The sequence below is a fragment of the Watersipora subatra genome, chromosome 11 (genome assembly GCF_963576615.1).
Source record: "Watersipora subatra chromosome 11, tzWatSuba1.1, whole genome shotgun sequence".
NCBI classification, from domain to species: Eukaryota; Metazoa; Bryozoa; class Gymnolaemata; order Cheilostomatida; family Watersiporidae; genus Watersipora; species Watersipora subatra.
Window position 1 is genome coordinate 34,618,221 of NC_088718.1, and position 23,658 is coordinate 34,641,878.

The following is a 23,658-nucleotide window of genomic DNA, read 5'->3' on the forward strand; positions in this document are numbered from 1 at the left end:
AACAGAACTTCTATGTAACTAGTATCATGATGAGGGAAACAGAACTTTTAGGTAACTAGGGTCATGATGAAGGAAACAGAACTTCTAGGTAACCAGTATCATGATGAGGGAAACAGAACTTCTAGGTAACTTCGGTCATGATGAGGGAAACAGAACTTCTAGGTAACCAGTATCATGATGAGGGAAACAGAACTTCTATGTAACTAGTATCATGATGAGGGAAACAGAACTTTTAGGTAACCAGTATCATGATGAGGGAAACAGAACTTCTATGTAACTAGTATCATGATGAGGGAAACAGAACTTCTAGGTAACTAGTATCATGATGAGGGAAACAGAACTTCTAGGTAACTAGTATCATGATGAGGGAAACAGAACTTCTAGGTAACTAGTATCATGATGAGGGAAACAGAACTTCTAGGTAACTAGTATCATGATGAGGGAAACAGAACTTCTAGGTAACTAGTATCATGATGAGGGAAACAGAACTTCTAGGTAACTAGTATCATGATGAGGGAAACAGAACTTCTAGGTAACTAGTATCATGATGAGGGAAACAGAACTTCTAGGTAACTAGTATCATGATGAGGGAAACAGAACTTCTAGGTAACTAGTATCATGATGAGGGAAACAGAACTTCTAGGTAACTAGTATCATGATGAGGGAAACAGAACTTCTAGGTAACTAGGGTCATGATGAGGGAAACAGAACTTCTAGGTAACCAGTATCATGATGAGGGAAACAGAACTTTTAGGTAACTAGTATCATGATGAGGGAAACAGAACTTTTAGGTAACCAGTATCATGATGAGGGAAACAGAACTTCTAGGTACCCAGTATCATGATGAGGGAAACAGAACTTCTAGGTAACTAGTATCATGATGAGGGAAACAGAACTTCTAGGTAACTAGTATCATGATGAGGGAAACAGAACTTTTAGGTAACTAGTATCATGATGAGGGAAACAGAACTTCTAGGTAACTAGGGTCATGAAGAGGGAAACAGAACTTCTAGGTAACCAGTATCATGATGAGGGAAACAGAACTTCTAGGTAACTCGTATCATGATGAGGGAAACAGAACTTCTAGGTACCCAGTATCATGATGAGGGAAACAGAACTTCTAGGTAACTTGGGTCATGATGAGGGAAACAGAACTTCTAGGTAACTAGGGTCATGATGAGGGAAACAGAACTTCTAGGTAACCAGTATCATGATGAGGGAAACAGAACTTCTAGGTAACTAGTATCATGATGAGGGAAACAGAACTTTTAGGTAACTAGTATCATGATGAGGAAAACAGAACTTCTAGGTACCCAGTATCATGATGAGGGAAACAGAACTTCTAGGTAACTTGGGTCATGATGAGGGAAACAGAACTTCTAGGTAACTAGGGTCATGATGAGGGAAACAGAACTTCTAGGTAACCAGTATCATGATGAGGGAAACAGAACTTCTAGGTAACTAGTATCATGATGAGGGAAACAGAACTTTTAGGTAACTAGTATCATGATGAGGAAAACAGAACTTCTAGGTACCCAGTATCATGATGAGGGAAACAGAACTTCTAGGTAACTCGTTTCATGATGAGGGAAACAGAACTTCTAGGTAACTAGTATCATGATGAGGGAAACAGAACTTCTAGGTAACTAGTATCATGATGAGGGAAACAGAACTTCTAGGTAACTAGTATCATGATGAGGGAAACAGAACTTTTAGGTAACTAGTATCATGATGAGGGAAACAGAACTTCTAGGTAACTAGTATCATGATGAGGGAAACAGAACTTCTAGGTAACTAGTATCATGATGAGGGAAACAGAACTTCTAGGTAACTAGTATCATGATGAGGGAAACAGAACTTCTAGGTAACTAGTATCATGATGAGGGAAACAGAACTTCTAGGTAACTAGTATCATGATGAGGGAAACAGAACTTTTAGGTAACTAGTATCATGATGAGGGAAACAGAACTTCTAGGTAACTAGGGTCATGATGAGGGAAACAGAACTTCTAGGTAACCAGTATCATGATGAGGGAAACAGAACTTTTAGGTAACCAGTATCATGATGAGGGAAACAGAACTTCTAGGTACCCAGTATCATGATGAGGGAAACAGAACTTCTAGGTAACTAGTATCATGATGAGGGAAACAGAACTTCTAGGTAACTAGTATCATGATGAGGGAAACAGAACTTCTAGGTAACTAGTATCATGATGAGGGAAACAGAACTTCTAGGTAACTAGTATCATGATGAGGGAAACAGAACTTCTAGGTAACTAGTATCATGATGAGGGAAACAGAACTTCTAGGTAACTAGTATCACGATGAGGGAAACAGAACTTCTAGGTAACTAGGGTCATGATGAGGGAAACAGAACTTCTAGGTAACCAGTATCATGATGAGGGAAACAGAACTTCTAGGTAACTAGTATCATGATGAGGGAAACAGAACTTTTAGGTAACCAGTATCATGATGAGGGAAACAGAACTTCTAGGTACCCAGTATCATGATGAGGGAAACAGAACTTCTAGGTAACTAGTATCATGATGAGGGAAACAGAACTTCTAGGTAACTAGTATCATGATGAGGGAAACAGAACTTTTAGGTAACTAGTATCATGATGAGGGAAACAGAACTTCTAGGTAACTAGGGTCATGAAGAGGGAAACAGAACTTCTAGGTAACCAGTATCATGATGAGGGAAACAGAACTTCTAGGTAACTAGTATCATGATGAGGGAAACAGAACTTTTAGGTAACTAGTATCATGATGAGGGAAACAGAACTTCTAGGTAACTAGGGTCATGAAGAGGGAAACAGAACTTCTAGGTAACCAGTATCATGATGAGGGAAACAGAACTTCTAGGTAACTAGTATCATGATGAGGGAAACAGAACTTTTAGGTAACTAGTATCATGATGAGGGAAACAGAACTTTTAGGTAACTAGTATCATGATGAGGGAAACAGAACTTCTAGGTAACTAGGGTCATGATGAGGGAAACAGAACTTCTAGGTAACCAGTATCATGATGAGGGAAACAGAACTTCTAGGTAACTAGTATCATGATGAGGGAAACAGAACTTCTATGTAACTAGTATCATGATGAGGGAAACAGAACTTTTAGGTAACCAGTATCATGATGAGGGAAACAGAACTTCTATGTAACTAGTATCATGATGAGGGAAACAGAACTTTTAGGTCACTAGTATCATGATGAGGGAAACAGAACTTTTAGGTAACTAGTATCATGATGAGGAAAACAGAACTTCTAGGTACCCAGTATCATGATGAGGGAAACAGAACTTCTAGGTAACTAGTATCATGATGAGGGAAACAGAACTTCTAGGTACCCAGTATCATGATGAGGGAAACAGAACTTCTATGTAACTAGTATCATGATGAGGGAAACAGAACTTTTAGGTAACTAGGGTCATGATGAGGGAAACAGAACTTCTAGGTAACCAGTATCATGATGAGGGAAACAGAACTTCTAGGTAACTTCGGTCATGATGAGGGAAACAGAACTTCTAGGTAACCAGTATCATGATGAGGGAAACAGAACTTCTATGTAACTAGTATCATGATGAGGGAAACAGAACTTTTAGGTAACCAGTATCATGATGAGGGAAACAGAACTTCTATGTAACTAGTATCATGATGAGGGAAACAGAACTTCTAGGTAACTAGTATCATGATGAGGGAAACAGAACTTCTAGGTAACTAGTATCATGATGAGGGAAACAGAACTTCTAGGTAACTAGTATCATGATGAGGGAAACAGAACTTCTAGGTAACTAGTATCATGATGAGGGAAACAGAACTTCTAGGTAACTAGGGTCATGATGAGGGAAACAGAACTTCTAGGTAACCAGTATCATGATGAGGGAAACAGAACTTCTAGGTAACTAGTATCATGATGAGGGAAACAGAACTTCTAGGTAACTAGTATCATGATGAGGGAAACAGAACTTCTAGGTAACTAGTATCATGATGAGGGAAACAGAACTTTTAGGTAACTAGTATCATGATGAGGAAAACAGAACTTCTAGGTACCCAGTATCATGATGAGGGAAACAGAACTTCTAGGTAACTCGTATCATGATGAGGGAAACAGAACTTCTAGGTAACTAGTATCATGATGAGGGAAACAGAACTTCTAGGTAACTAGTATCATGATGAGGGAAACAGAACTTTTAGGTAACTAGTATCATGATGAGGAAAACAGAACTTCTAGGTACCCAGTATCATGATGAGGGAAACAGAACTTCTAGGTAACTCGTATCATGATGAGGGAAACAGAACTTCTAGGTAACTAGTATCATGATGAGGGAAACAGAACTTCTAGGTAACTAGTATCATGATGAGGGAAACAGAACTTCTAGGTAACTAGTATCATGATGAGGGAAACAGAACTTCTAGGTAACTAGTATCATGATGAGGGAAACAGAACTTCTAGGTAACTAGTATCATGATGAGGGAAACAGAACTTCTAGGTAACTAGTATCATGATGAGGGAAACAGAACTTCTAGGTAACTAGTATCATGATGAGGGAAACAGAACTTCTAGGTAACTAGTATCATGATGAGGGAAACAGAACTTCTAGGTAACTAGTATCATGATGAGGGAAACAGAACTTTTAGGTAACTAGTATCATGATGAGGGAAACAGAACTTCTAGGTAACTAGGGTCATGAAGAGGGAAACAGAACTTCTAGGTAACCAGTATCATGATGAGGGAAACAGAACTTCTAGGTAACTAGTATCATGATGAGGGAAACAGAACTTCTAGGTAACTAGGGTCATGATGAGGGAAACAGAACTTCTAGGTAACCAGTATCATGATGAGGGAAACAGAACTTCTATGTAACTAGTATCATGATGAGGGAAACAGAACTTTTAGGTAACCAGTATCATGATGAGGGAAACAGAACTTCTATGTAACTAGTATCATGATGAGGGAAACAGAACTTCTAGGTAACTAGTATCATGATGAGGGAAACAGAACTTCTAGGTAACTAGTATCATGATGAGGGAAACAGAACTTCTAGGTAACTAGTATCATGATGAGGGAAACAGAACTTCTAGGTAACTAGTATCATGATGAGGGAAACAGAACTTCTAGGTAACTAGGGTCATGATGAGGGAAACAGAACTTCTAGGTAACCAGTATCATGATGAGGGAAACAGAACTTCTAGGTAACTAGTATCATGATGAGGGAAACAGAACTTTTAGGTAACTAGTATCATGATGAGGAAAACAGAACTTCTAGGTACCCAGTATCATGATGAGGGAAACAGAACTTCTAGGTAACTAGTATCATGATGAGGGAAACAGAACTTCTAGGTAACTAGTATCATGATGAGGGAAACAGAACTTCTAGGTAACTAGTATCATGATGAGGGAAACAGAACTTCTAGGTAACTAGTATCATGATGAGGGAAACAGAACTTCTAGGTAACTAGTATCATGATGAGGGAAACAGAACTTCTAGGTAACTAGTATCATGATGAGGGAAACAGAACTTCTAGGTAACTAGTATCATGATGAGGGAAACAGAACTTCTAGGTAACTAGTATCATGATGAGGGAAACAGAACTTCTAGGTAACTAGTATCATGATGAGGGAAACAGAACTTCTAGGTAACTAGTATCATGATGAGGGAAACAGAACTTTTAGGTAACTAGTATCATGATGAGGGAAACAGAACTTCTAGGTAACTAGGGTCATGAAGAGGGAAACAGAACTTCTAGGTAACCAGTATCATGATGAGGGAAACAGAACTTCTAGGTAACTAGTATCATGATGAGGGAAACAGAACTTTTAGGTAACTAGTATCATGATGAGGGAAACAGAACTTCTAGGTAACTAGGGTCATGAAGAGGGAAACAGAACTTCTAGGTAACCAGTATCATGATGAGGGAAACAGAACTTCTAGGTAACTAGTATCATGATGAGGGAAACAGAACTTTTAGGTAACTAGTATCATGATGAGGGAAACAGAACTTTTAGGTAACTAGTATCATGATGAGGGAAACAGAACTTCTAGGTAACTAGGGTCATGATGAGGGAAACAGAACTTCTAGGTAACCAGTATCATGATGAGGGAAACAGAACTTCTAGGTAACTAGTATCATGATGAGGGAAACAGAACTTTTAGGTAACTAGGGTCATGATGAGGGAAACAGAACTTCTAGGTAACCAGTATCATGATGAGGGAAACAGAACTTCTAGGTAACTTCGGTCATGATGAGGGAAACAGAACTTCTAGGTACCCAGTATCATGATGAGGGAAACAGAACTTCTAGGTAACTAGTATCATGATGAGGGAAACAGAACTTCTAGGTAACTAGTATCATGATGAGGGAAACAGAACTTCTAGGTAACTAGTATCATGATGAGGGAAACAGAACTTCTAGGTAACTAGTATCATGATGAGGGAAACAGAACTTCTAGGTAACTAGTATCATGATGAGGGAAACAGAACTTCTAGGTAACTAGTATCACGATGAGGGAAACAGAACTTCTAGGTAACTAGGGTCATGATGAGGGAAACAGAACTTCTAGGTAACCAGTATCATGATGAGGGAAACAGAACTTCTAGGTAACTAGTATCATGATGAGGGAAACAGAACTTTTAGGTAACCAGTATCATGATGAGGGAAACAGAACTTCTAGGTACCCAGTATCATGATGAGGGAAACAGAACTTCTAGGTAACTAGTATCATGATGAGGGAAACAGAACTTCTAGGTAACTAGTATCATGATGAGGGAAACAGAACTTTTAGGTAACTAGTATCATGATGAGGGAAACAGAACTTCTAGGTAACTAGGGTCATGAAGAGGGAAACAGAACTTCTAGGTAACCAGTATCATGATGAGGGAAACAGAACTTCTAGGTAACTAGTATCATGATGAGGGAAACAGAACTTTTAGGTAACTAGTATCATGATGAGGGAAACAGAACTTCTAGGTAACTAGGGTCATGAAGAGGGAAACAGAACTTCTAGGTAACCAGTATCATGATGAGGGAAACAGAACTTCTAGGTAACTAGTATCATGATGAGGGAAACAGAACTTTTAGGTAACTAGTATCATGATGAGGGAAACAGAACTTTTAGGTAACTAGTATCATGATGAGGGAAACAGAACTTCTAGGTAACTAGGGTCATGATGAGGGAAACAGAACTTCTAGGTAACCAGTATCATGATGAGGGAAACAGAACTTCTAGGTAACTAGTATCATGATGAGGGAAACAGAACTTCTATGTAACTAGTATCATGATGAGGGAAACAGAACTTTTAGGTAACCAGTATCATGATGAGGGAAACAGAACTTCTATGTAACTAGTATCATGATGAGGGAAACAGAACTTTTAGGTCACTAGTATCATGATGAGGGAAACAGAACTTTTAGGTAACTAGTATCATGATGAGGAAAACAGAACTTCTAGGTACCCAGTATCATGATGAGGGAAACAGAACTTCTAGGTAACTAGTATCATGATGAGGGAAACAGAACTTCTAGGTACCCAGTATCATGATGAGGGAAACAGAACTTCTATGTAACTAGTATCATGATGAGGGAAACAGAACTTTTAGGTAACTAGGGTCATGATGAGGGAAACAGAACTTCTAGGTAACCAGTATCATGATGAGGGAAACAGAACTTCTAGGTAACTTCGGTCATGATGAGGGAAACAGAACTTCTAGGTAACCAGTATCATGATGAGGGAAACAGAACTTCTATGTAACTAGTATCATGATGAGGGAAACAGAACTTTTAGGTAACCAGTATCATGATGAGGGAAACAGAACTTCTATGTAACTAGTATCATGATGAGGGAAACAGAACTTCTAGGTAACTAGTATCATGATGAGGGAAACAGAACTTCTAGGTAACTAGTATCATGATGAGGGAAACAGAACTTCTAGGTAACTAGTATCATGATGAGGGAAACAGAACTTCTAGGTAACTAGTATCATGATGAGGGAAACAGAACTTCTAGGTAACTAGGGTCATGATGAGGGAAACAGAACTTCTAGGTAACCAGTATCATGATGAGGGAAACAGAACTTCTAGGTAACTAGTATCATGATGAGGGAAACAGAACTTCTAGGTAACTAGTATCATGATGAGGGAAACAGAACTTCTAGGTAACTAGTATCATGATGAGGGAAACAGAACTTTTAGGTAACTAGTATCATGATGAGGAAAACAGAACTTCTAGGTACCCAGTATCATGATGAGGGAAACAGAACTTCTAGGTAACTCGTATCATGATGAGGGAAACAGAACTTCTAGGTAACTAGTATCATGATGAGGGAAACAGAACTTCTAGGTAACTAGTATCATGATGAGGGAAACAGAACTTTTAGGTAACTAGTATCATGATGAGGAAAACAGAACTTCTAGGTACCCAGTATCATGATGAGGGAAACAGAACTTCTAGGTAACTCGTATCATGATGAGGGAAACAGAACTTCTAGGTAACTAGTATCATGATGAGGGAAACAGAACTTCTAGGTAACTAGTATCATGATGAGGGAAACAGAACTTCTAGGTAACTAGTATCATGATGAGGGAAACAGAACTTCTAGGTAACTAGTATCATGATGAGGGAAACAGAACTTCTAGGTAACTAGTATCATGATGAGGGAAACAGAACTTCTAGGTAACTAGTATCATGATGAGGGAAACAGAACTTCTAGGTAACTAGTATCATGATGAGGGAAACAGAACTTCTAGGTAACTAGTATCATGATGAGGGAAACAGAACTTCTAGGTAACTAGTATCATGATGAGGGAAACAGAACTTTTAGGTAACTAGTATCATGATGAGGGAAACAGAACTTCTAGGTAACTAGGGTCATGAAGAGGGAAACAGAACTTCTAGGTAACCAGTATCATGATGAGGGAAACAGAACTTCTAGGTAACTAGTATCATGATGAGGGAAACAGAACTTCTAGGTAACTAGGGTCATGATGAGGGAAACAGAACTTCTAGGTAACCAGTATCATGATGAGGGAAACAGAACTTCTATGTAACTAGTATCATGATGAGGGAAACAGAACTTTTAGGTAACCAGTATCATGATGAGGGAAACAGAACTTCTATGTAACTAGTATCATGATGAGGGAAACAGAACTTCTAGGTAACTAGTATCATGATGAGGGAAACAGAACTTCTAGGTAACTAGTATCATGATGAGGGAAACAGAACTTCTAGGTAACTAGTATCATGATGAGGGAAACAGAACTTCTAGGTAACTAGTATCATGATGAGGGAAACAGAACTTCTAGGTAACTAGGGTCATGATGAGGGAAACAGAACTTCTAGGTAACCAGTATCATGATGAGGGAAACAGAACTTCTAGGTAACTAGTATCATGATGAGGGAAACAGAACTTTTAGGTAACTAGTATCATGATGAGGAAAACAGAACTTCTAGGTACCCAGTATCATGATGAGGGAAACAGAACTTCTAGGTAACTCGTATCATGATGAGGGAAACAGAACTTCTAGGTAACTAGTATCATGATGAGGGAAACAGAACTTCTAGGTAACTAGTATCATGATGAGGGAAACAGAACTTCTAGGTAACTAGTATCATGATGAGGGAAACAGAACTTCTAGGTAACTAGTATCATGATGAGGGAAACAGAACTTCTAGGTAACTAGTATCATGATGAGGGAAACAGAACTTCTAGGTAACTAGTATCATGATGAGGGAAACAGAACTTCTAGGTAACTAGTATCATGATGAGGGAAACAGAACTTCTAGGTAACTAGTATCATGATGAGGGAAACAGAACTTCTAGGTAACTAGTATCATGATGAGGGAAACAGAACTTTTAGGTAACTAGTATCATGATGAGGGAAACAGAACTTCTAGGTAACTAGGGTCATGAAGAGGGAAACAGAACTTCTAGGTAACCAGTATCATGATGAGGGAAACAGAACTTCTAGGTAACTAGTATCATGATGAGGGAAACAGAACTTTTAGGTAACTAGTATCATGATGAGGGAAACAGAACTTCTAGGTAACTAGGGTCATGAAGAGGGAAACAGAACTTCTAGGTAACCAGTATCATGATGAGGGAAACAGAACTTCTAGGTAACTAGTATCATGATGAGGGAAACAGAACTTTTAGGTAACTAGTATCATGATGAGGGAAACAGAACTTTTAGGTAACTAGTATCATGATGAGGGAAACAGAACTTCTAGGTAACTAGGGTCATGATGAGGGAAACAGAACTTCTAGGTAACCAGTATCATGATGAGGGAAACAGAACTTCTAGGTAACTAGTATCATGATGAGGGAAACAGAACTTTTAGGTAACTAGGGTCATGATGAGGGAAACAGAACTTCTAGGTAACCAGTATCATGATGAGGGAAACAGAACTTCTAGGTAACTTCGGTCATGATGAGGGAAACAGAACTTCTAGGTAACCAGTATCATGATGAGGGAAACAGAACTTCTATGTAACTAGTATCATGATGAGGGAAACAGAACTTTTAGGTAACCAGTATCATGATGAGGGAAACAGAACTTCTATGTAACTAGTATCATGATGAGGGAAACAGAACTTCTAGGTAACTAGTATCATGATGAGGGAAACAGAACTTCTAGGTAACTAGTATCATGATGAGGGAAACAGAACTTCTAGGTAACTAGTATCATGATGAGGGAAACAGAACTTCTAGGTAACTAGTATCATGATGAGGGAAACAGAACTTCTAGGTAACTAGTATCATGATGAGGGAAACAGAACTTCTAGGTAACTAGTATCATGATGAGGGAAACAGAACTTCTAGGTAACTAGTATCATGATGAGGGAAACAGAACTTCTAGGTAACTAGGGTCATGATGAGGGAAACAGAACTTCTAGGTAACCAGTATCATGATGAGGGAAACAGAACTTCTAGGTAACTAGTATCATGATGAGGGAAACAGAACTTTTAGGTAACCAGTATCATGATGAGGGAAACAGAACTTCTAGGTACCCAGTATCATGATGAGGGAAACAGAACTTCTACGTAACTAGTATCATGATGAGGGAAACAGAACTTCTAGGTAACTAGTATCATGATGAGGGAAACAGAACTTTTAGGTAACTAGTATCATGATGAGGGAAACAGAACTTCTAGGTAACTAGGGTCATGAAGAGGGAAACAGAACTTCTAGGTAACCAGTATCATGATGAGGGAAACAGAACTTCTAGGTAACTCGTATCATGATGAGGGAAACAGAACTTCTAGGTACCCAGTATCATGATGAGGGAAACAGAACTTCTAGGTAACTTGGGTCATGATGAGGGAAACAGAACTTCTAGGTAACTAGTATCATGATGCGGGAAACAGAACTTCTAGGTAACTAGTATCATGATGAGGGAAACAGAACTTCTAGGTAACTAGTATCATGATGAGGGAAACAGAACTTCTAGGTAACTAGTATCATGATGAGGGAAACAGAACTTCTAGGTAACTAGTATCATGATGAGGGAAACAGAACTTCTAGGTAACTAGTATCATGATGAGGGAAACAGAACTTCTAGGTAACTAGTATCATGATGAGGGAAACAGAACTTCTAGGTAACTAGGGTCATGATGAGGGAAACAGAACTTCTAGGTAACCAGTATCATGATGAGGGAAACAGAACTTCTAGGTAACTAGTATCATGATGAGGGAAACAGAACTTTTAGGTAACTAGTATCATGATGAGGAAAACAGAACTTCTAGGTACCCAGTATCATGATGAGGGAAACAGAACTTCTAGGTAACTCGTATCATGATGAGGGAAACAGAACTTCTAGGTAACTAGTATCATGATGAGGGAAACAGAACTTCTAGGTAACTAGTATCATGATGAGGGAAACAGAACTTCTAGGTAACTAGTATCATGATGAGGGAAACAGAACTTCTAGGTAACTAGTATCATGATGAGGGAAACAGAACTTCTAGGTAACTAGTATCATGATGAGGGAAACAGAACTTCTAGGTAACTAGTATCATGATGAGGGAAACAGAACTTCTAGGTAACTAGTATCATGATGAGGGAAACATAACTTCTAGGTAACTAGTATCATGATGAGGGAAACAGAACTTCTAGGTAACTAGTATCATGATGAGGGAAACAGAACTTTTAGGTAACTAGTATCATGATGAGGGAAACAGAACTTCTAGGTAACTAGGGTCATGATGAGGGAAACAGAACTTCTAGGTAACCAGTATCATGATGAGGGAAACAGAACTTTTAGGTAACCAGTATCATGATGAGGGAAACAGAACCTTTAGGTACCCAGTATCATGATGAGGGAAACAGAACTTCTAGGTAACTAGTATCATGATGAGGGAAACAGAACTTCTAGGTACCCAGTATCATGATGAGGGAAACAGAACTTCTATGTAACTAGTATCATGATGAGGGAAACAGAACTTTTAGGTAACTAGGGTCATGATGAGGGAAACAGAACTTCTAGGTAACCAGTATCATGATGAGGGAAACAGAACTTCTAGGTAACTAGGGTCATGATGAGGGAAACAGAACTTCTAGGTAACCAGTATCATGATGAGGGAAACAGAACTTCTAGGTAACTAGTATCATGATGAGGGAAACAGAACTTCTATGTAACTAGTATCATGATGAGGGAAACAGAACTTTTAGGTAACCAGTATCATGATGAGGGAAACAGAACTTCTATGTAACTAGTATCATGATGAGGGAAACAGAACTTTTAGGTAACCAGTATCATGATGAGGGAAACAGAACTTCTAGGTACCCAGTATCATGATGAGGGAAACAGAACTTCTAGGTAACTAGTATCATGATGAGGGAAACAGAACTTCTAGGTACTCAGTATCATGATGAGGGAAACAGAACTTCTAGGTACCCAGTATCATGATGAGGGAAACAGAACTTCTAGGTAACTAGTATCATGATGAGGGAAACAGAACTTCTAGGTACCCAGTATCATGATGAGGGAAACAGAACTTCTATGTAACTAGTATCATGATGAGGGAAACAGAACTTCTAGGTACCCAGTATCATGATGAGGGAAACAGAACTTCTAGGTAACTAGTATCATGATGAGGGAAACAGAACTTCTAGGTACTCAGTATCATGATGAGGGAAACAGAACTTCTATGTAACTAGTATCATGATGAGGGAAACATAACTTTTAGGTCACTAGTATCATGATGAGGGAAACAGAACTTTTAGGTAACTAGTATCATGATGAGGAAAACAGAACTTCTAGGTACCCAGTATCATGATGACGGAAACAGAACTTCTAGGTAACTAGTATCATGATGAGGGAAACAGAACTTCTAGGTACCCAGTATCATGATGAGGGAAACAGAACTTCTATGTAACTAGTATCATGATGAGGGAAACAGAACTTTTAGGTAACTAGGGTCATGATGAGGGAAACAGAACTTCTAGGTAACCAGTATCATGATGAGGGAAACAGAACTTCTAGGTAACTTCGGTCATGATGAGGGAAACAGAACTTCTAGGTAACCAGTATCATGATGAGGGAAACAGAACTTCTATGTAACTAGTATCATGATGAGGGAAACAGAACTTTTAGGTAACCAGTATCATGATGAGGGAAACAGAACTTCTATGTAACTAGTATCATGATGAGGGAAACAGAACTTCTAGGTAACTAGTATCATGATGAGGGAAACAGAACTTCTAGGTAACTAGTATCATGATGAGGGAAACAGAACTTCTAGGTAACTAGTATCATGATGAGGGAAACAGAACTTCTAGGTAACTAGTATCATGATGAGGGAAACAGAACTTCTAGGTAACTAGTATCATGATGAGGGAAACAGAACTTCTAGGTAACTAGTATCATGATGAGGGAAACAGAACTTCTAGGTAACTAGTATCATGATGAGGGAAACAGAACTTCTAGGTAACTAGTATCATGATGAGGGAAACAGAACTTCTAGGTAACTAGTATCATGATGAGGGAAACAGAACTTCTAGGTAACTAGTATCATGATGAGGGAAACAGAACTTCTAGGTAACTAGGGTCATGATGAGGGAAACAGAACTTCTAGGTAACCAGTATCATGATGAGGGAAACAGAACTTTTAGGTAACTAGTATCATGATGAGGGAAACAGAACTTTTAGGTAACCAGTATCATGATGAGGGAAACAGAACTTCTAGGTACCCAGTATCATGATGAGGGAAACAGAACTTCTAGGTAACTAGTATCATGATGAGGGAAACAGAACTTCTAGGTAACTAGTATCATGATGAGGGAAACAGAACTTTTAGGTAACTAGTATCATGATGAGGGAAACAGAACTTCTAGGTAACTAGGGTCATGAAGAGGGAAACAGAACTTCTAGGTAACCAGTATCATGATGAGGGAAACAGAACTTCTAGGTAACTCGTATCATGATGAGGGAAACAGAACTTCTAGGTACCCAGTATCATGATGAGGGAAACAGAACTTCTAGGTAACTTGGGTCATGATGAGGGAAACAGAACTTCTAGGTAACTAGGGTCATGATGAGGGAAACAGAACTTCTAGGTAACCAGTATCATGATGAGGGAAACAGAACTTCTAGGTAACTAGTATCATGATGAGGGAAACAGAACTTTTAGGTAACTAGTATCATGATGAGGAAAACAGAACTTCTAGGTACCCAGTATCATGATGAGGGAAACAGAACTTCTAGGTAACTTGGGTCATGATGAGGGAAACAGAACTTCTAGGTAACTAGGGTCATGATGAGGGAAACAGAACTTCTAGGTAACCAGTATCATGATGAGGGAAACAGAACTTCTAGGTAACTAGTATCATGATGAGGGAAACAGAACTTTTAGGTAACTAGTATCATGATGAGGAAAACAGAACTTCTAGGTACCCAGTATCATGATGAGGGAAACAGAACTTCTAGGTAACTCGTTTCATGATGAGGGAAACAGAACTTCTAGGTAACTAGTATCATGATGAGGGAAACAGAACTTCTAGGTAACTAGTATCATGATGAGGGAAACAGAACTTCTAGGTAACTAGTATCATGATGAGGGAAACAGAACTTTTAGGTAACTAGTATCATGATGAGGGAAACAGAACTTCTAGGTAACTAGTATCATGATGAGGGAAACAGAACTTCTAGGTAACTAGTATCATGATGAGGGAAACAGAACTTCTAGGTAACTAGTATCATGATGAGGGAAACAGAACTTCTAGGTAACTAGTATCATGATGAGGGAAACAGAACTTCTAGGTAACTAGTATCATGATGAGGGAAACAGAACTTTTAGGTAACTAGTATCATGATGAGGGAAACAGAACTTCTAGGTAACTAGGGTCATGATGAGGGAAACAGAACTTCTAGGTAACCAGTATCATGATGAGGGAAACAGAACTTTTAGGTAACCAGTATCATGATGAGGGAAACAGAACTTCTAGGTACCCAGTATCATGATGAGGGAAACAGAACTTCTAGGTAACTAGTATCATGATGAGGGAAACAGAACTTCTAGGTAACTAGTATCATGATGAGGGAAACAGAACTTCTAGGTAACTAGTATCATGATGAGGGAAACAGAACTTCTAGGTAACTAGTATCATGATGAGGGAAACAGAACTTCTAGGTAACTAGTATCATGATGAGGGAAACAGAACTTCTAGGTAACTAGTATCACGATGAGGGAAACAGAACTTCTAGGTAACTAGGGTCATGATGAGGGAAACAGAACTTCTAGGTAACCAGTATCATGATGAGGGAAACAGAACTTCTAGGTAACTAGTATCATGATGAGGGAAACAGAACTTTTAGGTAACCAGTATCATGATGAGGGAAACAGAACTTCTAGGTACCCAGTATCATGATGAGGGAAACAGAACTTCTAGGTAACTAGTATCATGATGAGGGAAACAGAACTTCTAGGTAACTAGTATCATGATGAGGGAAACAGAACTTTTAGGTAACTAGTATCATGATGAGGGAAACAGAACTTCTAGGTAACTAGGGTCATGAAGAGGGAAACAGAACTTCTAGGTAACCAGTATCATGATGAGGGAAACAGAACTTCTAGGTAACTAGTATCATGATGAGGGAAACAGAACTTTTAGGTAACTAGTATCATGATGAGGGAAACAGAACTTCTAGGTAACTAGGGTCATGAAGAGGGAAACAGAACTTCTAGGTAACCAGTATCATGATGAGGGAAACAGAACTTCTAGGTAACTAGTATCATGATGAGGGAAACAGAACTTTTAGGTAACTAGTATCATGATGAGGGAAACAGAACTTTTAGGTAACTAGTATCATGATGAGGGAAACAGAACTTCTAGGTAACTAGGGTCATGATGAGGGAAACAGAACTTCTAGGTAACCAGTATCATGATGAGGGAAACAGAACTTCTAGGTAACTAGTATCATGATGAGGGAAACAGAACTTCTATGTAACTAGTATCATGATGAGGGAAACAGAACTTTTAGGTAACCAGTATCATGATGAGGGAAACAGAACTTCTATGTAACTAGTATCATGATGAGGGAAACAGAACTTTTAGGTCACTAGTATCATGATGAGGGAAACAGAACTTTTAGGTAACTAGTATCATGATGAGGAAAACAGAACTTCTAGGTACCCAGTATCATGATGAGGGAAACAGAACTTCTAGGTAACTAGTATCATGATGAGGGAAACAGAACTTCTAGGTACCCAGTATCATGATGAGGGAAACAGAACTTCTATGTAACTAGTATCATGATGAGGGAAACAGAACTTTTAGGTAACTAGGGTCATGATGAGGGAAACAGAACTTCTAGGTAACCAGTATCATGATGAGGGAAACAGAACTTCTAGGTAACTTCGGTCATGATGAGGGAAACAGAACTTCTAGGTAACCAGTATCATGATGAGGGAAACAGAACTTCTATGTAACTAGTATCATGATGAGGGAAACAGAACTTTTAGGTAACCAGTATCATGATGAGGGAAACAGAACTTCTATGTAACTAGTATCATGATGAGGGAAACAGAACTTCTAGGTAACTAGTATCATGATGAGGGAAACAGAACTTCTAGGTAACTAGTATCATGATGAGGGAAACAGAACTTCTAGGTAACTAGTATCATGATGAGGGAAACAGAACTTCTAGGTAACTAGTATCATGATGAGGGAAACAGAACTTCTAGGTAACTAGGGTCATGATGAGGGAAACAGAACTTCTAGGTAACCAGTATCATGATGAGGGAAACAGAACTTCTAGGTAACTAGTATCATGATGAGGGAAACAGAACTTCTAGGTAACTAGTATCATGATGAGGGAAACAGAACTTCTAGGTAACTAGTATCATGATGAGGGAAACAGAACTTTTAGGTAACTAGTATCATGATGAGGAAAACAGAACTTCTAGGTACCCAGTATCATGATGAGGGAAACAGAACTTCTAGGTAACTCGTATCATGATGAGGGAAACAGAACTTCTAGGTAACTAGTATCATGATGAGGGAAACAGAACTTCTAGGTAACTAGTATCATGATGAGGGAAACAGAACTTTTAGGTAACTAGTCTCATGATGAGGAAAACAGAACTTCTAGGTACCCAGTATCATGATGAGGGAAACAGAACTTCTAGGTAACTCGTATCATGATGAGGGAAACAGAACTTCTAGGTAACTAGTATCATGATGAGGGAAACAGAACTTCTAGGTAACTAGTATCATGATGAGGGAAACAGAACTTCTAGGTAACTAGTATCATGATGAGGGAAACAGAACTTCTAGGTAACTAGTATCATGATGAGGGAAACAGAACTTCTAGGTAACTAGTATCATGATGAGGGAAACAGAACTTCTAGGTAACTAGTATCATGATGAGGGAAACAGAACTTCTAGGTAACTAGTATCATGATGAGGGAAACAGAACTTCTAGGTAACTAGTATCATGATGAGGGAAACAGAACTTCTAGGTAACTAGTATCATGATGAGGGAAACAGAACTTTTAGGTAACTAGTATCATGATGAGGGAAACAGAACTTCTAGGTAACTAGGGTCATGAAGAGGGAAACAGAACTTCTAGGTAACCAGTATCATGATGAGGGAAACAGAACTTCTAGGTAACTAGTATCATGATGAGGGAAACAGAACTTCTAGGTAACTAGGGTCATGATGAGGGAAACAGAACTTCTAGGTAACCAGTATCATGATGAGGGAAACAGAACTTCTATGTAACTAGTATCATGATGAGGGAAACAGAACTTTTAGGTAACCAGTATCATGATGAGGGAAACAGAACTTCTATGTAACTAGTATCATGATGAGGGAAACAGAACTTCTAGGTAACTAGTATCATGATGAGGGAAACAGAACTTCTAGGTAACTAGTATCATGATGAGGGAAACAGAACTTCTAGGTAACTAGTATCATGATGAGGGAAACAGAACTTCTAGGTAACTAGTATCATGATGAGGGAAACAGAACTTCTAGGTAACTAGGGTCATGATGAGGGAAACAGAACTTCTAGGTAACCAGTATCATGATGAGGGAAACAGAACTTCTAGGTAACTAGTATCATGATGAGGGAAACAGAACTTTTAGGTAACTAGTATCATGATGAGGAAAACAGAACTTCTAGGTACCCAGTATCATGATGAGGGAAACAGAACTTCTAGGTAACTCGTATCATGATGAGGGAAACAGAACTTCTAGGTAACTAGTATCATGATGAGGGAAACAGAACTTCTAGGTAACTAGTATCATGATGAGGGAAACAGAACTTCTAGGTAACTAGTATCATGATGAGGGAAACAGAACTTCTAGGTAACTAGTATCATGATGAGGGAAACAGAACTTCTAGGTAACTAGTATCATGATGAGGGAAACAGAACTTCTAGGTAACTAGTATCATGATGAGGGAAACAGAACTTCTAGGTAACTAGTATCATGATGAGGGAAACAGAACTTCTAGGTAACTAGTATCATGATGAGGGAAACAGAACTTCTAGGTAACTAGTATCATGATGAGGGAAACAGAACTTTTAGGTAACTAGTATCATGATGAGGGAAACAGAACTTCTAGGTAACTAGGGTCATGAAGAGGGAAACAGAACTTCTAGGTAACCAGTATCATGATGAGGGAAACAGAACTTCTAGGTAACTAGTATCATGATGAGGGAAACAGAACTTTTAGGTAACTAGTATCATGATGAGGGAAACAGAACTTCTAGGTAACTAGGGTCATGAAGAGGGAAACAGAACTTCTAGGTAACCAGTATCATGATGAGGGAAACAGAACTTCTAGGTAACTAGTATCATGATGAGGGAAACAGAACTTTTAGGTAACTAGTATCATGATGAGGGAAACAGAACTTTTAGGTAACTAGTATCATGATGAGGGAAACAGAACTTCTAGGTAACTAGGGTCATGATGAGGGAAACAGAACTTCTAGGTAACCAGTATCATGATGAGGGAAACAGAACTTCTAGGTAACTAGTATCATGATGAGGGAAACAGAACTTTTAGGTAACTAGGGTCATGATGAGGGAAACAGAACTTCTAGGTAACCAGTATCATGATGAGGGAAACAGAACTTCTAGGTAACTTCGGTCATGATGAGGGAAACAGAACTTCTAGGTAACCAGTATCATGATGAGGGAAACAGAACTTCTATGTAACTAGTATCATGATGAGGGAAACAGAACTTTTAGGTAACCAGTATCATGATGAGGGAAACAGAACTTCTATGTAACTAGTATCATGATGAGGGAAACAGAACTTCTAGGTAACTAGTATCATGATGAGGGAAACAGAACTTCTAGGTAACTAGTATCATGATGAGGGAAACAGAACTTCTAGGTAACTAGTATCATGATGAGGGAAACAGAACTTCTAGGTAACTAGTATCATGATGAGGGAAACAGAACTTCTAGGTAACTAGTATCATGATGAGGGAAACAGAACTTCTAGGTAACTAGTATCATGATGAGGGAAACAGAACTTCTAGGTAACTAGTATCATGATGAGGGAAACAGAACTTCTAGGTAACTAGGGTCATGATGAGGGAAACAGAACTTCTAGGTAACCAGTATCATGATGAGGGAAACAGAACTTCTAGGTAACTAGTATCATGATGAGGGAAACAGAACTTTTAGGTAACCAGTATCATGATGAGGGAAACAGAACTTCTAGGTACCCAGTATCATGATGAGGGAAACAGAACTTCTACGTAACTAGTATCATGATGAGGGAAACAGAACTTCTAGGTAACTAGTATCATGATGAGGGAAACAGAACTTTTAGGTAACTAGTATCATGATGAGGGAAACAGAACTTCTAGGTAACTAGGGTCATGAAGAGGGAAACAGAACTTCTAGGTAACCAGTATCATGATGAGGGAAACAGAACTTCTAGGTAACTCGTATCATGATGAGGGAAACAGAACTTCTAGGTACCCAGTATCATGATGAGGGAAACAGAACTTCTAGGTAACTTGGGTCATGATGAGGGAAACAGAACTTCTAGGTAACTAGTATCATGATGCGGGAAACAGAACTTCTAGGTAACTAGTATCATGATGAGGGAAACAGAACTTCTAGGTAACTAGTATCATGATGAGGGAAACAGAACTTCTAGGTAACTAGTATCATGATGAGGGAAACAGAACTTCTAGGTAACTAGTATCATGATGAGGGAAACAGAACTTCTAGGTAACTAGTATCATGATGAGGGAAACAGAACTTCTAGGTAACTAGTATCATGATGAGGGAAACAGAACTTCTAGGTAACTAGGGTCATGATGAGGGAAACAGAACTTCTAGGTAACCAGTATCATGATGAGGGAAACAGAACTTCTAGGTAACTAGTATCATGATGAGGGAAACAGAACTTTTAGGTAACTAGTATCATGATGAGGAAAACAGAACTTCTAGGTACCCAGTATCATGATGAGGGAAACAGAACTTCTAGGTAACTCGTATCATGATGAGGGAAACAGAACTTCTAGGTAACTAGTATCATGATGAGGGAAACAGAACTTCTAGGTAACTAGTATCATGATGAGGGAAACAGAACTTCTAGGTAACTAGTATCATGATGAGGGAAACAGAACTTCTAGGTAACTAGTATCATGATGAGGGAAACAGAACTTCTAGGTAACTAGTATCATGATGAGGGAAACAGAACTTCTAGGTAACTAGTATCATGATGAGGGAAACAGAACTTCTAGGTAACTAGTATCATGATGAGGGAAACATAACTTCTAGGTAACTAGTATCATGATGAGGGAAACAGAACTTCTAGGTAACTAGTATCATGATGAGGGAAACAGAACTTTTAGGTAACTAGTATCATGATGAGGGAAACAGAACTTCTAGGTAACTAGGGTCATGATGAGGGAAACAGAACTTCTAGGTAACCAGTATCATGATGAGGGAAACAGAACTTTTAGGTAACCAGTATCATGATGAGGGAAACAGAACCTTTAGGTACCCAGTATCATGATGAGGGAAACAGAACTTCTAGGTAACTAGTATCATGATGAGGGAAACAGAACTTCTAGGTACCCAGTATCATGATGAGGGAAACAGAACTTCTATGTAACTAGTATCATGATGAGGGAAACAGAACTTTTAGGTAACTAGGGTCATGATGAGGGAAACAGAACTTCTAGGTAACCAGTATCATGATGAGGGAAACAGAACTTCTAGGTAACTTGGGTCATGATGAGGGAAACAGAACTTCTAGGTAACCAGTATCATGATGAGGGAAACAGAACTTCTATGTAACTAGTATCATGATGAGGGAAACAGAACTTTTAGGTAACCAGTATCATGATGAGGGAAACAGAACTTTTAGGTCACTAGTATCATGATGAGGGAAACAGAACTTTTAGGTAACTAGTATCATGATGAGGGAAACAGAACTTCTAGGTAACTAGGGTCATGAAGAGGGAAACAGAACTTCTAGGTAACCAGTATCATGATGAGGGAAACAGAACTTCTAGGTAACTAGTATCATGATGAGGGAAACAGAACTTTTAGGTAACTAGTATCATGATGAGGGAAACAGAACTTCTAGGTAACTAGGGTCATGAAGAGGGAAACAGAACTTCTAGGTAACCAGTATCATGATGAGGGAAACAGAACTTCTAGGTAACTAGTATCATGATGAGGGAAACAGAACTTTTAGGTAACTAGTATCATGATGAGGGAAACAGAACTTTTAGGTAACTAGTATCATGATGAGGGAAACAGAACTTCTAGGTAACTAGGGTCATGATGAGGGAAACAGAACTTCTAGGTAACCAGTATCATGATGAGGGAAACAGAACTTCTAGGTAACTAGTATCATGATGAGGGAAACAGAACTTTTAGGTAACTAGGGTCATGATGAGGGAAACAGAACTTCTAGGTAACCAGTATCATGATGAGGGAAACAGAACTTCTAGGTAACTTCGGTCATGATGAGGGAAACAGAACTTCTAGGTAACCAGTATCATGATGAGGGAAACAGAACTTCTATGTAACTAGTATCATGATGAGGGAAACAGAACTTTTAGGTAACCAGTATCATGATGAGGGAAACAGAACTTCTATGTAACTAGTATCATGATGAGGGAAACAGAACTTCTAGGTAACTAGTATCATGATGAGGGAAACAGAACTTCTAGGTAACTAGTATCATGATGAGGGAAACAGAACTTCTAGGTAACTAGTATCATGATGAGGGAAACAGAACTTCTAGGTAACTAGTATCATGATGAGGGAAACAGAACTTCTAGGTAACTAGTATCATGATGAGGGAAACAGAACTTCTAGGTAACTAGTATCATGATGAGGGAAACAGAACTTCTAGGTAACTAGTATCATGATGAGGGAAACAGAACTTCTAGGTAACTAGGGTCATGATGAGGGAAACAGAACTTCTAGGTAACCAGTATCATGATGAGGGAAACAGAACTTCTAGGTAACTAGTATCATGATGAGGGAAACAGAACTTTTAGGTAACCAGTATCATGATGAGGGAAACAGAACTTCTAGGTACCCAGTATCATGATGAGGGAAACAGAACTTCTACGTAACTAGTATCATGATGAGGGAAACAGAACTTCTAGGTAACTAGTATCATGATGAGGGAAACAGAACTTTTAGGTAACTAGTATCATGATGAGGGAAACAGAACTTCTAGGTAACTAGGGTCATGAAGAGGGAAACAGAACTTCTAGGTAACCAGTATCATGATGAGGGAAACAGAACTTCTAGGTAACTCGTATCATGATGAGGGAAACAGAACTTCTAGGTACCCAGTATCATGATGAGGGAAACAGAACTTCTAGGTAACTTGGGTCATGATGAGGGAAACAGAACTTCTAGGTAACTAGTATCATGATGCGGGAAACAGAACTTCTAGGTAACTAGTATCATGATGAGGGAAACAGAACTTCTAGGTAACTAGTATCATGATGAGGGAAACAGAACTTCTAGGTAACTAGTATCATGATGAGGGAAACAGAACTTCTAGGTAACTAGTATCATGATGAGGGAAACAGAACTTCTAGGTAACTAGTATCATGATGAGGGAAACAGAACTTCTAGGTAACTAGTATCATGATGAGGGAAACAGAACTTCTAGGTAACTAGGGTCATGATGAGGGAAACAGAACTTCTAGG